Raw genomic sequence first — 16,198 nt, 5'->3', positions numbered from 1 at the left:
TATAACTTGCATTAAATTCATATCTTGAATATAATTGTAATTATGATCATAATTCATACTTAAAATTAGGGTAAAACTTGTATATATAGTCAATGTGATTGAAAACCATGAAATTGGGTTGAACAAAAAGCATGATCATACTACTCTTATCAACCCATAGACAATTCATGAAAATAATATCAATTAGATGAGAAATTTAACCAAATATCATAGAATTCATCATAAGTAAGGAAACCCAATGCATAATCATAGAAATTAGGGATTTTGAATTGGAAATCATAATAATAAATTGAGAAAAACCTTGGAACTTCATGGATGAAATGAGCCCATGGATCAATCCCCACATACCTTGGTGAATTGACCTTCGAATTGAGAAAAAAAGACTAGTTCTTGAAGAAACCCTAACCAACCTTGATGAAGGAGATAATCTCTTAAAGAAACCTAGGGTGAGAAGGTTTAAAGTTGTTTGGGACTTAATGAGGGAATGAAAAGGGTTTCAAGAGTATTTAGGATAGTTATCACTATGAATCCAGTCCTAAAAATGCCCACATACATTAATAAAAGATAGGAAAATGACCAATCTACCCTTCATTAATCTTTGTCGGAAGAAATCCACGAAAATCTTTCTACGAGTTGTAAGGGTGTTGATGAGTCATAGGAACAACTCGTTGTAATATCCTGGGTATGAGAAAGATAGAGTATGACATAATAAAGTGAATAATTAGCCTTGGTGAATTCATTGATGAGTTGAGGTGTAAGATCTCATAAGTTGGAAAGTTGGAGGCAAGGAGAAAACTTCTTTGCCTTAGATTAGCTCCCATTCTTCCTAATTTTATTTCCCTTAACCAATCTGGATTTGTCAAGAATAGGAGCATTTCTGAGAATATCATGCTTGCTCAAGAGATCATTCATCAGATTAAGAAGCCTAATGTGGGTGGCAATGTGGTCATTAAGTTGGACATGGCCAAGGCATATGATAGAGTTTCTTGGTCCTATATCTGTTTGGTCTTTAGGAGAATGGGCTTTGGGGAAGGGTTCATTGATATGGTATGGAGGATTATGTCCTATAATTGGTACTCCATCATTATTAATGGCTCAAGACATGGCTTCTTCCACTCCACTAGAGGCCTTAAACAAGGAGACCCTCTCTCACCTTCCTTGTTCATCCTTGGGGCTAAAGTGCTGTCAAGACTTATGAATAATCTTCACCATCATCCCGGGTATCATGGCTTTTTCATGGCAAAGAGGGGCCCCCATATTAATCATCTCATCTTTGCAGATGATGTGATCATTTTCTCTTCTGGGAGGTCTCTCTAAGAAAAGGCTCCCAATAAGGGCATTAAAGTCATAGATATGGAAATGGGGTAGGGGGGACCCACCTCCCAATGTTGAAATATTTCGTACGAAAGATAGGATCGTAGATCCTTTCAAGATGAACAAAATGCAAGTTACCACATCCCGAGAATCCAACCACAACTCCTCTAATTCACCAAAAACTGACGCAATCACTGTACACATCACTGAGGAGGAGCTACGAGTAGCAAACAAAATCATAGCTTTGCAAAAAGATGGATTGATTTGAGTTACAAGAGTGGGTGCATATGAATCCTCATCACTTGGACTGCATACAGCCCAAAAATTAGATCAAAATACATCACTAATTTAGAGCACTGAATTTTCAAATTTGGAACTGAAGAACACAGTCTTGCCGGAAAAATAATTTGAAATTCAAACAACTTTTGACGACATTCAAGACTTCGGACCCACTGGGGTTTGTTCTCCAAGTCAAGACGCACATAATGATATAAGTTTCACCAGCATTGTAATTGCCGATGAAAAGGTCAATGTCGGCGGTGGAGCTCCGGCAACTCTTTCTTACCAAAATCAATGCCAACATGTTAAGCTTGTTGAGGAGAACCTCCCAGGTAGTAAGAATCAACTCGAATTTCTTCCAAACGATTCAAATATCTTTTTGGCTACTGATCGCGATGAGGTCGACGAATCTCTGACGAACCAATTGATACAAGACCAATGCCAAAAGGTTCGTGACAGTATGGAGATACCTCCTAGCTATATAGCAAGTCTCGAATCACCACCAAACAATTCATATTTGAAAAGTCGTTAAGGCGACATTCATGGTGGGGTCGCCGGAGCTCCGACGAACCTTTTGATGAATGACCAATGCCAAATGGTTCCCAAGGCTGTAGTGAGGCTTCCCAGGAAACTCCTTGACCTTGAATCATCACCTATAATTTCAAATTTAAAAAGTCGTCAAGACACCATTGAAGGTGATGGGCACAGACACAATGGTCTTCAGTCTGAGGAATTCACATTGGCTCAGGATCAAGCTCAGTGTAATGGCAAGGGCATTCAATCCCAAAACACTCACACAAATTGCAATGACCATTTACAAAAGTCCTCTGATCTTTACAACAATAATTCAAATCAAGGAGCACTAGGTAAGTCCTCCTTCTCTTTTGATCATATTGATCATGGTCAGTATACTTGTTCTTTCAATGACACTCAATTAAATCCTACTATTATTGATCATTGTAATAACCCTGTGACATGTTTGAAAAGTAGTTTGGAGTTTAATGAGAAGCACCACAATTATCTCAATGGTAAGACTAGTGCTGCAGGGCAGCCATCTAACCTTAAAAATGCTGATGTTGCTTTGTTGAAATCCAGTGGAGCAAATGAGTTCCCTGGTGCTGCTCTTCATAACTGTATGTAGGGTATTAAGAATAACACTACCAATTCAACTACCAATCCTGAAACCACCACAACCAAACTACAGCAAAACCACAAGCCTACAAGTAATCCCAATAACTTCCCTAAAGTATCCTCCAACTTTGATAGACCTGATCCAAATAACCAAGGTCCTAAACCTGTTCCTAGCCAACCTCAACAACTCGAGAACACCAACAAAAACCCCCAAAGGAATCAATTCTCTCACAAAAAGGACTAGGTTCCTCACCCTGCCCCCTACACTGTTATACAAACCTTTGCATCCAAGTTAAGACTAAACCAAGCCAAAAATGATATCCCTCTTGATCTATCCACTCCTATTTACACTACTAGACAAGGATTACCTACTGTAATCTATGATAAAGAGGACTTCATGGTTAAACTGGCTGCAAAGTGTAAATATACTCTTGTTGGGAAATTCAGTAGTACAATGCCTAAAGTGGAGCTAATTAGGAAAAACTTCATCCTCCAAACACAACTTGTAGGAGGTGTTAAGATTGCCCATTTCAATGCAAGTCATGTGTACATTGACTTGGACAATGAAATGGACTACACAACTGTGTGGACCAAGCAAAGGATGATAATTGAAGGCCAAGTTATGAGGATACAGACATGGACTCTAACATTTAGGCCTGAGGAGGAAACTCCCATTGTCCTTGTGTGGGTAGCACTTCTAGAACTCCCATGGAATTGCTATGAGAAGGAGTTTTTAACTACACTTCTTGCCCCTGTAGGTAAAGTGTTATTCATGGATGCAACCTCTATCCAAAGGACAAGAGGAAGAAGTGCTAAGGTAAGTAGTACATGTCTATAACATCAGGAAAAGAGATGAAGAACAAAAGAAAAGGAAGGAAACTGAAAATGCCAAAAAAGTAAGAACCAATAGGAGAGGGACAACAACAACCAAGATCATCCACAACCTGCTAACTTATAGGTGCACAACAATCCCCCAACATCTAATGCTTCACAACAGCTCTAAAACAATAAGGCAAGCAAGGATGACAATGGTTGGCAAACTCAAAAAAGAAAACAAAACAAAGGCCATAACAATGATCAACAGAACCAAGACACCAGACCCACAAGTGCAGCATCCAAAGGTAAATATGTCCTAGTTCAGCAACACAATGCTGATCCAGGTAAGATTTCTATTCCAAGTCCTACTCTCAATAACTATGTTAATGTTTTTAAGCAAGATCAACCCACTAACCAAAATGAAGAGATACAACATAGCCAAATAAAGACTTCTCTCAGGAAGGAACCAACAGGTTAGGATAGCACCACTAATCAGGGGCCAGGTAAAACCAACAGAGATATAAACAAAGAATTAAGCCCCCCAGGTATTGACTTTATACTCCCAATCCCCAGATTTCCCCCAAGTATTAATGTTGTTGATGTTGAAGCTGTTGGGGGTCAGGATGGAAAAGGAAAGGAGAAACATTCTAACTTGCAGGAAGGGGAAACCACAAGGGGAAGGGATTTGTCTCATGTTTTGCATGAGAACCAAAACACTGACCCTAGGAGTGACCTTAGAGCCCCTGTAACCACTGATCATACTGATATAAATGATACAGCTCAGCTTGCAACCACTGAAGAAAAGGATCTTGCAAAGGATCCTACCATGCCAACTCCCAAAAGTTCTATAGCTAAGGATTTGGGGTGTATTGCCAGCACTAGTGTCCAACATTCTACTGCAAAAAAGAACAAGTTGAGTAAAAAAAGGAGGGATGCTATAAAGAACAAAATAGATGAAAACAATCATGCTGAGAAATGTCAAATTCCTAAGTTTCTTGATAACATATCTTTACAATATGTAGATCAGAGTTGTCAACAATTTGTGATTGATGATGATTAAGTGGGAATGGATATAACCCCTCTTCAGGCCCATTGTATCCTCACTTCTCCCCCTCACCCAGTAGGTCTCATTCCTGAAGCAACTAGTGCTCACCCCCAACTCAGCTGTACTCTTAACACCAACAATAAAGTTCCTCCTGAGGTTGATGAGTATTCTATGTGTGTATCTGAAGATAAAGAGGATAGTGATAATCAGCCTATGAATGAGTATGATGAGGATGATGTTGTGAGTGAACAATTGATCAAAGCTTTCAGCCCATCCAGGGATAATAATTATGAAGATGAGATCCAACATGTTACTAACTCTCAAGGATTATCTCCAAGAGGTACATACAAGACAAAGTTCAACTCTAAACCAAGTAACACTATTAAATCTGCCACCAAGGGTAGACCAAAAACTAGATCCTACACCTCCAAAATCTCCCAATAATTAGTACTCTCTGTTGGAATGTGAGGGGTATTAATACCCAGGGAGCCATGGAAAGACTTAAATCTCTGAAGAATATCCATCAGGTTTCTCTTTTTGCAATTTTGGAGCCTTTCTCTAATAGCTCTCAAATTCATTATTTCAGAAATCAGCTCAATATGGATCATGAACTTAGCAATCCAAATGGTAAGATTTGGCTTTTTTGGACCAAGGATGTGGACTACAGGATTCTGGATAATGGAGAGCAGGTGATCACTTATGAAATTAACCATGTAATGAATCCAAATCAGTTTATTGTATCCTTTGTATATGCTAAGTGTAAAGACTACCTCAGAAGATCTCTTTGGGATAGTATGCTTCACCAGTCCAATACCTCCCTTCCTTGGTGCACCTTAGGTGATTTCAATGTGATTACAGATCCTGAAGAGAAACTAGGGGGAGCCATATACAATATGAGAAAGAGTTTAGAGTTTATTATCATTATAGAAGCTTATGGCTTGCAAGATTTGGGGTTCTCTAGTCAGAAGTTTTCCTGGTCTAATCAGAGGGGTATATTCTTCAAAATATGGAAGAGATTAGATAGGGGTATGGTCAATGAAAAATGGATGGAAGTGATGCCTCAGACTACCATTACTCACCTCTCTACTGTGGGCTCAGACCACTGCCCCTTGTTGTTAGAAATGACTGAGCACAATCATCATCACATCAAATACTTCAAGTTTCTGAACTGCTGGACTGGTTACCCCTCCTTTATGGAGATTGTTAGCAACTACTGGAAAAAGCCTATTAAAGGCAATACCATGTGGTGTTTCCACCAGAAAATGAAGAGATTATCTACTACTCTTAGTAGGTGGTGTAAGATGCAGTTTGGGGACATATATGCCAAGGTGAAAGAGTATGAGGACAAGGCTAGACAAGCTGAAGAGGAACTGATTTCATCTAACTCTGAGGAATGTAAAGCCAACCTACATGCTATCAATGCTGAGTATATTAGATATTTGAAGATGGAGGACTCCATGCTGAAATAAAAAACTCAATTGCAATGGGTCAAAGATGGAGACATGAACTCCAAGTACTTCCATGCTGTCATCAGAGGAAGGAGGAGAAAGCTTTACATTCATAGAATTCAAGATGAAAAAGGCACATGGCTACAGGGAGAAGAAGATATAGCCAGGGCTGCCTGTGCTCATTTTCAGCACATCTTCACAGGTAAGGAGCATCATATCCAGGAAGATGCCCTTCAGTGCATCCCTAAGCTAGTCAGTGATGACCAGAATAGGAATCTCCAAGCTCTTCCCACCTTAGAAGAACTGAGAAATGTTATATTCTCTATGAATCCTAACTCAGCAGCTGGGCCTGATGGGATGAATGGAAATTGTTTTCAGGAATGCTGGGAGATCATTAATAAGGACTTTTTCAGAGTTGTCCTTGCTTTCTTTAGTAGTCAAAACCTGCCTAAATACCTGACTCATACCTGTTTGGTTCTTCTCCCAAAAGTTAACCATCCTAACAAGCTTTCTGAATTTAGGCCTATTAGCCTTAGCAACTTCACCAACAAGATCATCTCCAAGCTTCTTTGCCTTAGATTAGCTCCTATTCTTCCTAATCTTATTTCCCTTAACTAATCTGGATTTGTCAAGAATAGGAGCATTTCTGAGAATATCATGTTTGCTCAAGAGATCATTTATCAGATTAAGAAGCCTAATGTAGGTGGCAATGTGGTCATTAAGTTGGACATGGCCAAGGCATATGATAGAGTTTCTTAGTCCTATATTTGTTTGGTCTTGAGGAGAATGGGATTTGGGGAAGGGTTCATTGATATGGTATGGAGGATTATGTCCTATAACTGGTACTCTATCATTATTAATGGCTCTAGAGATGGCTTCTTCCACTCCACTAGAGGCCTTAAATAAGGAGACCCTCTCTCACCTTCCTTGTTCATCCTTGGGGCTGAAGTGCTGTCAAGACTTATGAATAATCTTCATCATCATCCCAGGTATCATGGATTATTCATGGCAAAGAGCCCCCCCCAGATTAATCATCTCAGCTTTGCAGATGATGTGATCATTTTCTCTTCTGGGAGGTCTCAAACCTTGCAGCTCATTATGGATACTTTGCACACTTATGAGAGTACTTCAGGTCAGTTGATCAATAGAGATAAAAGCTACTTCATGGTCCCCTCTAATTCCTTCAATTCTACTGTAAGAAAGATCAAGAGGGTCACTGGCTTCAAGCAAAAGACCAGCCCTATCACTTACTTGGGATGCCCTCTATATATTAGTAGGTAGAAGATCATTTATTACTCTGATTTGATTGCTAAAGTTGTGAATAAAATAACAGGGTGGCAGGCTAAGATCCTCAGCTATGGAGGCAGAGTTACATTGATTAAGCATGTCATTCATGCCCTTCCTATTCATCTTCTCTCAGCTAGTTCCCCTTCTGCAACCACTATCAAACAAATCCAGAGCATCACTGCAAATTTCTTTTGGGGGTGGAAAAATGACAAGAGGAGGTCCTCCTGGAAGAACCTTAGTTACCCCTATGATGAAGGAGGTATTGGTGTGAGACAAATATCTGATATGGCCAAGTCCTTCCAATATAAACAGTGGTGGGTATTTAGGACCAAGCATTCTCTGTGGGGGGAGTTTCTCAAAGCCATGTATTGTCAAAGGTCCAATCCCATTACCAAAAAATGGCATTTTGGACAATCTCTGATCTGGAAGCATCTGATGAAAAACAAGCATAATGTTGAGCATCACATACAATGGCAAATTCAGTCTGGTTCTTGCCTCTTTTGGTGGGATAACTTGCTGGGAATTGGCCTTTTAGCTCAATTCAGCACTCACAGCTGCAGGCTCAATAACACCCAAGTCTCAGCCTTCATGAACAATGGACAATGGAATGCTGATTTGCTCATTAAACAGGCTCCTCCATAGTTTGTGTCTACTATTCTTGATACTCACATCAACCATGAGCCTCTCAAGCAAGACCAACCATGTTGGACACTAAACAATAATAGAGAGTTTAGTTGTTCTTCTGCTTGGGATATCATCAGAGACAAGAGGCCCAAAACCAAGTTTAACTCCAATGTCTGGCACCAGCACATCCCTTTCAATTGCTCCTTTCTTGTTTGGAGGGCTATTAGAAGGAAGCTTACCACCAATGACAAGCTTACCAGATTTGGCCACTCTCCTTCTCAGTGCTACTGGTGCTATAGACCTAGATAAGATACCATAGTTCACATCTTTGTTGCAGGAGCCTTTGCCAGGAGTACTTGGAGTGTATTTGCTGATTCTTTGGGTATTAACAAGGAGTACACACCTCTTACAAATCTGCTAATGAGGTGGTGGAATGCTAAGTATAAGAATGAGGCCCACAGGCTCTTGTTACAAGCTCTCCCTATCTTCATATATTGGAACCTTTGGAAGAATAGATATGCTTCCAAGTATGGAGGGAAGCAGTCTAATCTTGAAAGAGTCAAATTCTCCATCTTTAAGGACATTTTCCACTTGCTTCACAGTGTTTTTCCCTATATTATGTGGCCTAATAACTGGAGAGACCTTGTCCCCTTAGTTGAACAATGCTACCATGATATCAAGATTACCCCTGTATGCTGGACCAAGCCTCCTGATCATTTGGTGAAGCTAAACACTGATGGTAGTACTCTCAATAATCCTGGCAACATTGGTGGAGAAGGAATCCTTATAAATGCATCTTGTGAGCTCATTTTTTCTTTTGCAATTCCTCTAGGCGCTGGAACTAACAATCAAGCAGAGATTAAAGCTGCAATCTTTGGTCTCTCTTGGTGCCTTTATCTTGGTTATTCATAGGTAGTGCTGGAGGTTGATTCTCAGCTGCTTATCAGATGGCTGTAGTATAAAGCAAAGCCTCCTTGGTCTATCAAGGAACTGCTGGACAAACTCAATAGCCTCATCATCCAATTCCAAGAGTTCAGCTGTAATTATGCCTTCAGAGAAACCAACTCCACAACTGATAGTCTTTCCAAATACAGCCATAAATGCACAGCTCCTAAGCTCTACTTCACCAAGCAGGACCTCCCCAGAGGAGCTAGAGCTCACATGGAAATAGACATGCTGGGAATGACAAATTTCAGAAGAAGAAGGCTCAAAAGGATCAACAAACCCCGTTAACCTCCCCCAAATTGCTGTTCTAATTTGATCTTCAACTTGGATATCTCTATGTATAGTTATAGCTACTTTGAAGATCCTATAATTAGGACCATTGTAAAGGGGAAAGTCTCCTCTTGTTATTGCTTTCCTAGACATATCAGCTTGCCTCTTGAGGTAAGGAATAAGGTAGTTCTTCTTTCTCTTCCTCTCTTGGTTGTCTGTGAAGGTACATACAAACTTACATCTGTTCAATTTACACTTGGAGGCACAGCCTTACTTGTTCCATGGTGCAGCAGTAGCAGGATGCAATATGTTATAATTGGGAGCTTGCCTACATCACCAGATGCAGACCCTTCATGGATTTGCTCTAAGGGTTACAGTAACATAAGATCCTGCTTAGAGACTCTTTTGTACAACACCTTCAACTAGCCTCTTACCTTTCTCAATAACAACATCCTTCAGCAATAGCTCCACCAACCTGTAACACCCAAGGAACATCTACAAGTCATTAGTATTAGTTACAACAACTTGCAGAATTATTTGTTTGTGTGTTTTTCTTTTTTTGTTTGTGGGTGCTGGTACTTTGAGGAGCTGATCCTATTCACAATGAAGGGTCTCCTCTTGGGATTAGCTTTCAAAAACAATCATCTTAACCCCCTATAATATAGAAGTAACATAGAGCTGTATAAGGACCTGCAGCAGCATATGCACCTATCTCCCTTGTTTATCTCTTTGACACTTATTTATACAGGTTCAAAGTACTTCAACAAAAGAGAGACATCAGCCTGGCATGCTAGGACTTCACCAATTTTTCAGCCTCCTATTCATGCCAACTTCCTCTATGCAACATCTGGAACTAAGACCAAGCTACAACAGGGTATAATGTGTAGGGTGATTTGCATCATGTGGACCTGCACCAAAGCCTCCAAAGTTTGCAGGATTATAGCAAATACTATAGTGGCAAGGTCCAAGAAGTTTCATCTCAAATGGATAATTGGAGACGTTAGGCGAGTGACCTTGAAAAAGTCAGTTGTCTTAAGCCTAAAGAGGGAGTAATTTGCAATTTGGAAATTCCAACTTATGCAAAAATCCTCCAAATCTTGCAAGACTAAAGAAAAGGCTGTATGTACAAAGCTCAAGAAGTTTCAGATCAATCGGATAATTGGAGACGTTAGTCGAGCGACCTTGAAAAAGCTAACAGGCTCCAAAGCACTCTTAGAGGTCCTTTCCTTTTTGCTAGCTTGTGTAAGTCCTTTCTTTCTTTTGTTTGTTTGTTGTATTATTGCAGGTTGCTGGAGTGATACATCAATATGCAGTAAAAATAACTACATAGAGGACATCACAGATACAACCACCAAATCAAATATCTTCACCAAGAGTGCTACAAAAGGATTGTGCAGAATTAGAAGCCCCTCTTGGCTCTTATGTTTGTTTGGTTGCCTGACTTTGTTTGATTGTTTTTGTGTAGGTGAAACAACACCAGGGGTACTATTCACAACACCTTGGAAAATAAAAGGCAACAACATGGATCTCCAGTTGAGCAACTTGGAGCTGCTCACACAGCAGCAAACCCACAATAATTGCTCCAGTTTTTGGTTGTGTTCTTTCTCCTCTACACAACTCCATTTACCTAGAATAAGAATTTCAACCTTTAACAATATACAGAAGCCTCCAGCAACACCTCTCTATATCAGTAAGACAACTTCCCACACATGGAAATCCATTCAGCAGACATCAAAACTGAATCTTCAGTTCTACTTTTGTTCTCTGTTGTGTATCTTTTTGTGCAGGCATCATACAACTTTGAGCCTTGTGTTAGACTTGCAGCAGCTGGTTTTGGAAGTCCTACACCAAAAAATACATATAGTCTCAAAACTCCCCAACAAAAACACATGTAGAAGCTACATCACAGCACCAACAACTACATGGCTGAGATGCAGCAGGCTGCATTCACTACTAGTAACAATTTTCTTGGAGATCCTTGCTTGGTTACTTGTTTGTGCAGGCCTACAAAGCTTCAAACAAAGGGAGATAACAACCATACATGCAGGGGTCTCACACTTGCAGCAGGCCCCTTGCATCCAAAATTCTTGGAGCTCCTTGTCTATTTATTTGTTTAATTGCAGGCACATAAGAATCTCTCCAATGTGCAAGGCACCAACAGTTAAACATCCAAGCAGCTGGTCAAGACAGGACTTGCAAGATACTTCTTTTCAGCCCACCACTTTCTTCTTCAAAAATCCCAAGGGTGCTGACTGCTCAAGTTCCATATACTTCTCCTCCTTTCACCCTTCTTAGATGATATTTATGCTCTGGATGTTGTTGCATAGTTCCTTTTGATTTTCTTAGTACGACAAGAATAAAAATGGCAAAGATGAAAAGAGCTACCTCACCCCATGTGAGATAGAAGGTTCGTATACTTGTTCTGCTTCAATTAGCTATGTATGATACGTAGTATAGTTGAATAGGACTAGTGTAGGCTACTTTCTTGTTTTCTCATTGAAGGGGAGAGTCTCCCTTATTTATGCTTTCTTAGTCAACTTGTACTGGGAGGAGTCCTCTCATAGGTTTACTGCTTTCTATTTTTTAGTTAGCCCTCTTTTGTATCGGGGATGAGTTAGCCGACCTTAGTAGGTTAGCAGACTTATGAAACAATATAGGATCGGAGGTAAGGTTTTATGTCCCCCTCATTGTACCTTTTTGTTTATTATTTATGTTAAATCTTGGGGGTGATGCTTAACCTCTGACTGTGCACGAGAGGTGGGAGCCTCGTGTAGGGTCTATTTTGTTAAAAAAAGGAGAAAAGTCTCAAGATTTTGAACCCATTCTTGTGAATGAGTCTCTCTATGACCCGTAAGGTTGGGTCGTACAATAACCCTTTGAGAAACAAATTGGAGTTCCCCTCAGGGGAGGTTCTACGACCTTCCAGAATTAGTCATCCTCGAGAAGATGGGTTGTAGAAATCCCTCGTAAGCTAACGTCAGAGACTTGAATTTTGTAAGTTTTCAGACCTGCAGAAAAAGTCTTGAGAATGGACTAATCCTAGGAGGAAGGGTCGTATACAATGGTTGTTCATAAACTTCAGAGACTTGAATTTTTTGAAGGTTTTAAGGACCCATAGGACGAGCCCAAGGAATAGGTCATTTGTTTGAGGATGGGTCGTATACACGAGTCATTCCTAAACTTCATAGACTATGTTTTAGGCTCTTTTCTCAAGTCTGCAAGACAGGTCATTTGCACGAATCATAGTTAAGATGAAGACACAAACAAGGGTCCCGTAGGGAAGATTTTCTAGATTTAATGAAGGGCAATTGTGTCTTCTTCAAAGTTTGATTCAATAAACCTAGACACTTTTATGGCCAAGTTCAAAGTCTGTAAACACTCTTCTCTTCAAGACCCCTTTCTATTCAAGTCATTCTATCAAAACATCCAAGGCAAGAACTCACAAGGTCCCTCAAGTTTTCTCTCTAAATTCAAGCTAGGGTTTTCAATTTCTTTAAGGTTCTTCTTCAATTCCTAGTGAATTCAAGCAAGGTATGTTGGTTTTCATCCATGGGTTCTTCCAACCATGGAGCTCAAATATTTTCTTAACTTGATATTTCAAATTCTAAATAGTGAATTCTGATGGGCTTTTACATGATGATTCCAAATGCATATATTTGAGGTTTATATACTTAAATTGATATATATTGACTCTACATTTCTTGAAATGAATGATTTTGTTAGGGTTCTTATATGAGGGCTTGAAAGGTAGTTTTAAAGTGTATATGGTGGGTTGTTCTAAGATGTTTCATATGATGTATTTCCGTCACCTCATGCATTAAATGTATTTGAAAGTTAAACAAAATGAACCCACCTAGTCTTCTTATGTTGAAATGAAGTTGAATTAAAAGTTTTGACTCCAAATGAAAGTTTATGAAGCAAATGCCTATGTTTAAGAGAGTACTGTGAAATGATTAAATGATGATGAAAGGGCTTTTAGCCAAAGAAAGGATTCAATGTTTATGGAAAATTCTCACATATTTGAATCAAATGAAATATTTTAATGAGCTATTCCACCGATGATAATTTGATGTCTAAAGTTATACAAGACTTGACCTAGCACCGAATGTAGAATATAGATGGGGGATCGACCGAAGGGGTCCTTAAGTAAAGTATCATGTTGATTTACTATGTGCCACCAAAGAGGCCCTTGCCTGCTATTTTAGGCTAGTGGATCCACAATTAGCCATTAAAGTCAATGTTAAAGAATAAAGGTAAAATTAATGGAGTTCTACCCAGAAAGTAGTATCCCCGTGCCAATGTAGGGGATTATGTTATTTTATATAATAGCTCGCATGGTCTTAAATGTCGGTTAAGGTCGTCTTCCCACAAAATGAATGTTTTAAGGATTCATATGTTGATTTCTCAGGCATGCATCCACTTATACATATTGCCTATACATGTCTCTATCTTATGTTCTTCATTTCATATCACACTCACATACTTAGTACATTCAAAGTACTAACAAATACTTTTTCCTACATGATATCACCATGTAGAGACCGGCGTCGCTCCACACTCTCTTTCTCGTGGCTAGGTTAAGCATTGAAGGCTACTACTTTGGTGAGTTCCCATGTTTTGGGAATGACACTCCTATCTTACCTAGCTTATGTTATGTTTAGACATTTAAATTAAGTTTGGTATTTTGACTTAATCTTGAGAGTGAGCTAGGGACATGTCATAGCTCCCGCCAAGTTTTAATATAGAAGGTATTGTTGGACATAGAAAAAGATGTTAGGTTTTCTTTGACTTTTATTAATATGAAGCCCTTTAGTCCCTATATCCCTTATGTTTCCACTCAATTTGGTTATCATTACTAATGAAATTCTTAATTAATGCAAAAAGGCTTAGGTGAGGTATCTCCGAGTGTATCATTTGCCGTGTCACATTTAGGCCCTAGGATTGGGTAGTGAAAAACTTACTATCAGAGCACGAGGCTTTGAACTGGTCTTCGAAGTCCTGCATACCATGTCAAATGGGGTCTTGTTCATGGTTTTGAAGCGCGCCGCTACTATGAATAGAAGACTATGAGACGTTTAGAAAGGTCTTCACTTTTTTCAATTTTTTTCCCTAGAGTGTCAAATTTTTCCGCTAACTAACAACTGATTTTATGTTCTTTAGAGAATGCCTCATGGAAGAGCACCTCCATAAGCAAGGGTTGACTATGAATACCAAACTCCTCCAGTTTCGGATATCCTACATCATGAGGAAGAGGTAACTCATGTTGAGTTCCGCAACATCATCGCTTTATTGGCTCAAGTTGTAGCCCACCAAGGGCATCAAGGTGTCCCTTCTCCTCAAATACAAAATCCAGCATCTCAAATTTGGGATTTGTAAAGGATGAATCTATCCAAGTTTGATAGTTCTAAACTAGATAAGGACCTTATGGAGTTTGTTGATGAGGCATACCAGATTATGGCAATCATGGGGCTGCCACCGATTGAAAAGGCCGAGCTAGTGGCCTATCAACTCAAAGGTATGGCTCGAGTGTGGTACAAATAATAGGTTATTGAGAGGGATGATAAAATAGAGCCAATAAGATGGGAAAAGTTCAAATGTTCTTTCCTAGACTGTTTCTTCCCATTGGAGTTAAGGGAGTCCAAAATCCAAGAGTTCAACAACCTCCATCAAGGAAATATGAGTGTGGGGGAATATGCCCTCAAGTTCACAAAATTGTCCAAGCATGCTCCTATCATGGTCTTCGACCCCTGGGCAAGAATGAGTTAGTTTATTTCTGGTGTTCGAGCTTGGTGTCCAAGGATTGTAAAATGGCTATATTAGTCAAGGAGATGGACATCTCCTGGTTAATGATTTATGCCGAACAAATCGAAGAAGAGAAGTTGAGGGAAAGGTCTAGAGGGTTCAAAAAGGCTAGAGTGGATGGTGGAGGGTTCAACCTCCAAAGGACTGGGTATGGTAGCAATAGCAAAGGCCAAAGTGGTCAACGGTTTGTGGAATAAGATTCCACCAATACTCCTCCTCTTAAATTCAACAAGGACAAAGGTCCCAACTCAATGGTCCCAAGAGATAATATTGGTACCCAAGCGTTGACCCATAGAGGGGAGTGCTTGTTTAGCTCAAATGTGTGCTTCAAATCCAGTAAGCCAGGTCATCATGCCCGGGATTGTAGTGGTGGCCACAAGGCCAAGTTTCTCATGGATAAAAAGCTCAAGGAGGTGGCCAATGTACCAACCATTTCTATGCATTGCATGGGAGGTAAGAGGCAGAGGAAGCACCAAATATTGCTACCGGTAAATTAAGGATCTTTACTTTTGATGTATATGCATTGTTGGACCCAGGTACAAACTTGTTATTTGTTACTCCATTCTTAGCTAATAGGTTTGATCTATTGACCAAAATGTTAGTAGAGCATTATCTGGTGTCTACCCCCATGGGTGAGTTAGTTGTGGCTAGGAAGGTCTATAGGGGTTGTCTCGTGTCCTTCTTTCATAAAGTCATTCCCTGCGATCTTATAGAGCTTGACATGGTAGATTTTGATGTCATCTTAGACGGATTGGTTTCATGCATCCTATGCTTCCATATACTGTAGGACTCATCGAGTCAAGTTTTCATTCCCAAATGAGTCTATTTTTGAATGTGAGGGTCGTGATTCGGTGGTGAAGGGTAGATTCAAATCTTGTCTCAAGGCTCAATAATTAATTGCTAAGGGTTTTATTTACCACATAGTGAAAGTTAGGGATGTTAAATCTAAAAGTCCTCCTTTTGAGTCAGTCTATATAGTTAAAGAGTTTCCCGATGTATTTATCTGATGACCTTTCTGGTGTCCTTCCTAAAAGAGAAGTTGATTTTGGTATCGATATCTTCCTTGATACCCAACCTATATCTATCCATCCTTACCGAATGGCCCCGATGGAATTGAAGGAATTGATGGAACAAGTAAAGGATTTTTTAGAAAAGGGGTTCATAAGGCGAAGTATTTCACCATGAGGTTCCCTTATTCTATTTGTAAGAAAGAAGGATGGATCACTTCGAATGTGCA

The sequence above is a fragment of the Solanum dulcamara genome, chromosome 2 (assembly GCF_947179165.1).
Source record: "Solanum dulcamara chromosome 2, daSolDulc1.2, whole genome shotgun sequence".
Taxonomy (NCBI): Eukaryota; Viridiplantae; Streptophyta; class Magnoliopsida; order Solanales; family Solanaceae; genus Solanum; species Solanum dulcamara.
The sequence above is the reverse complement of the archived record's forward strand: the minus strand, read 5'-3'. Positions refer to the sequence as shown.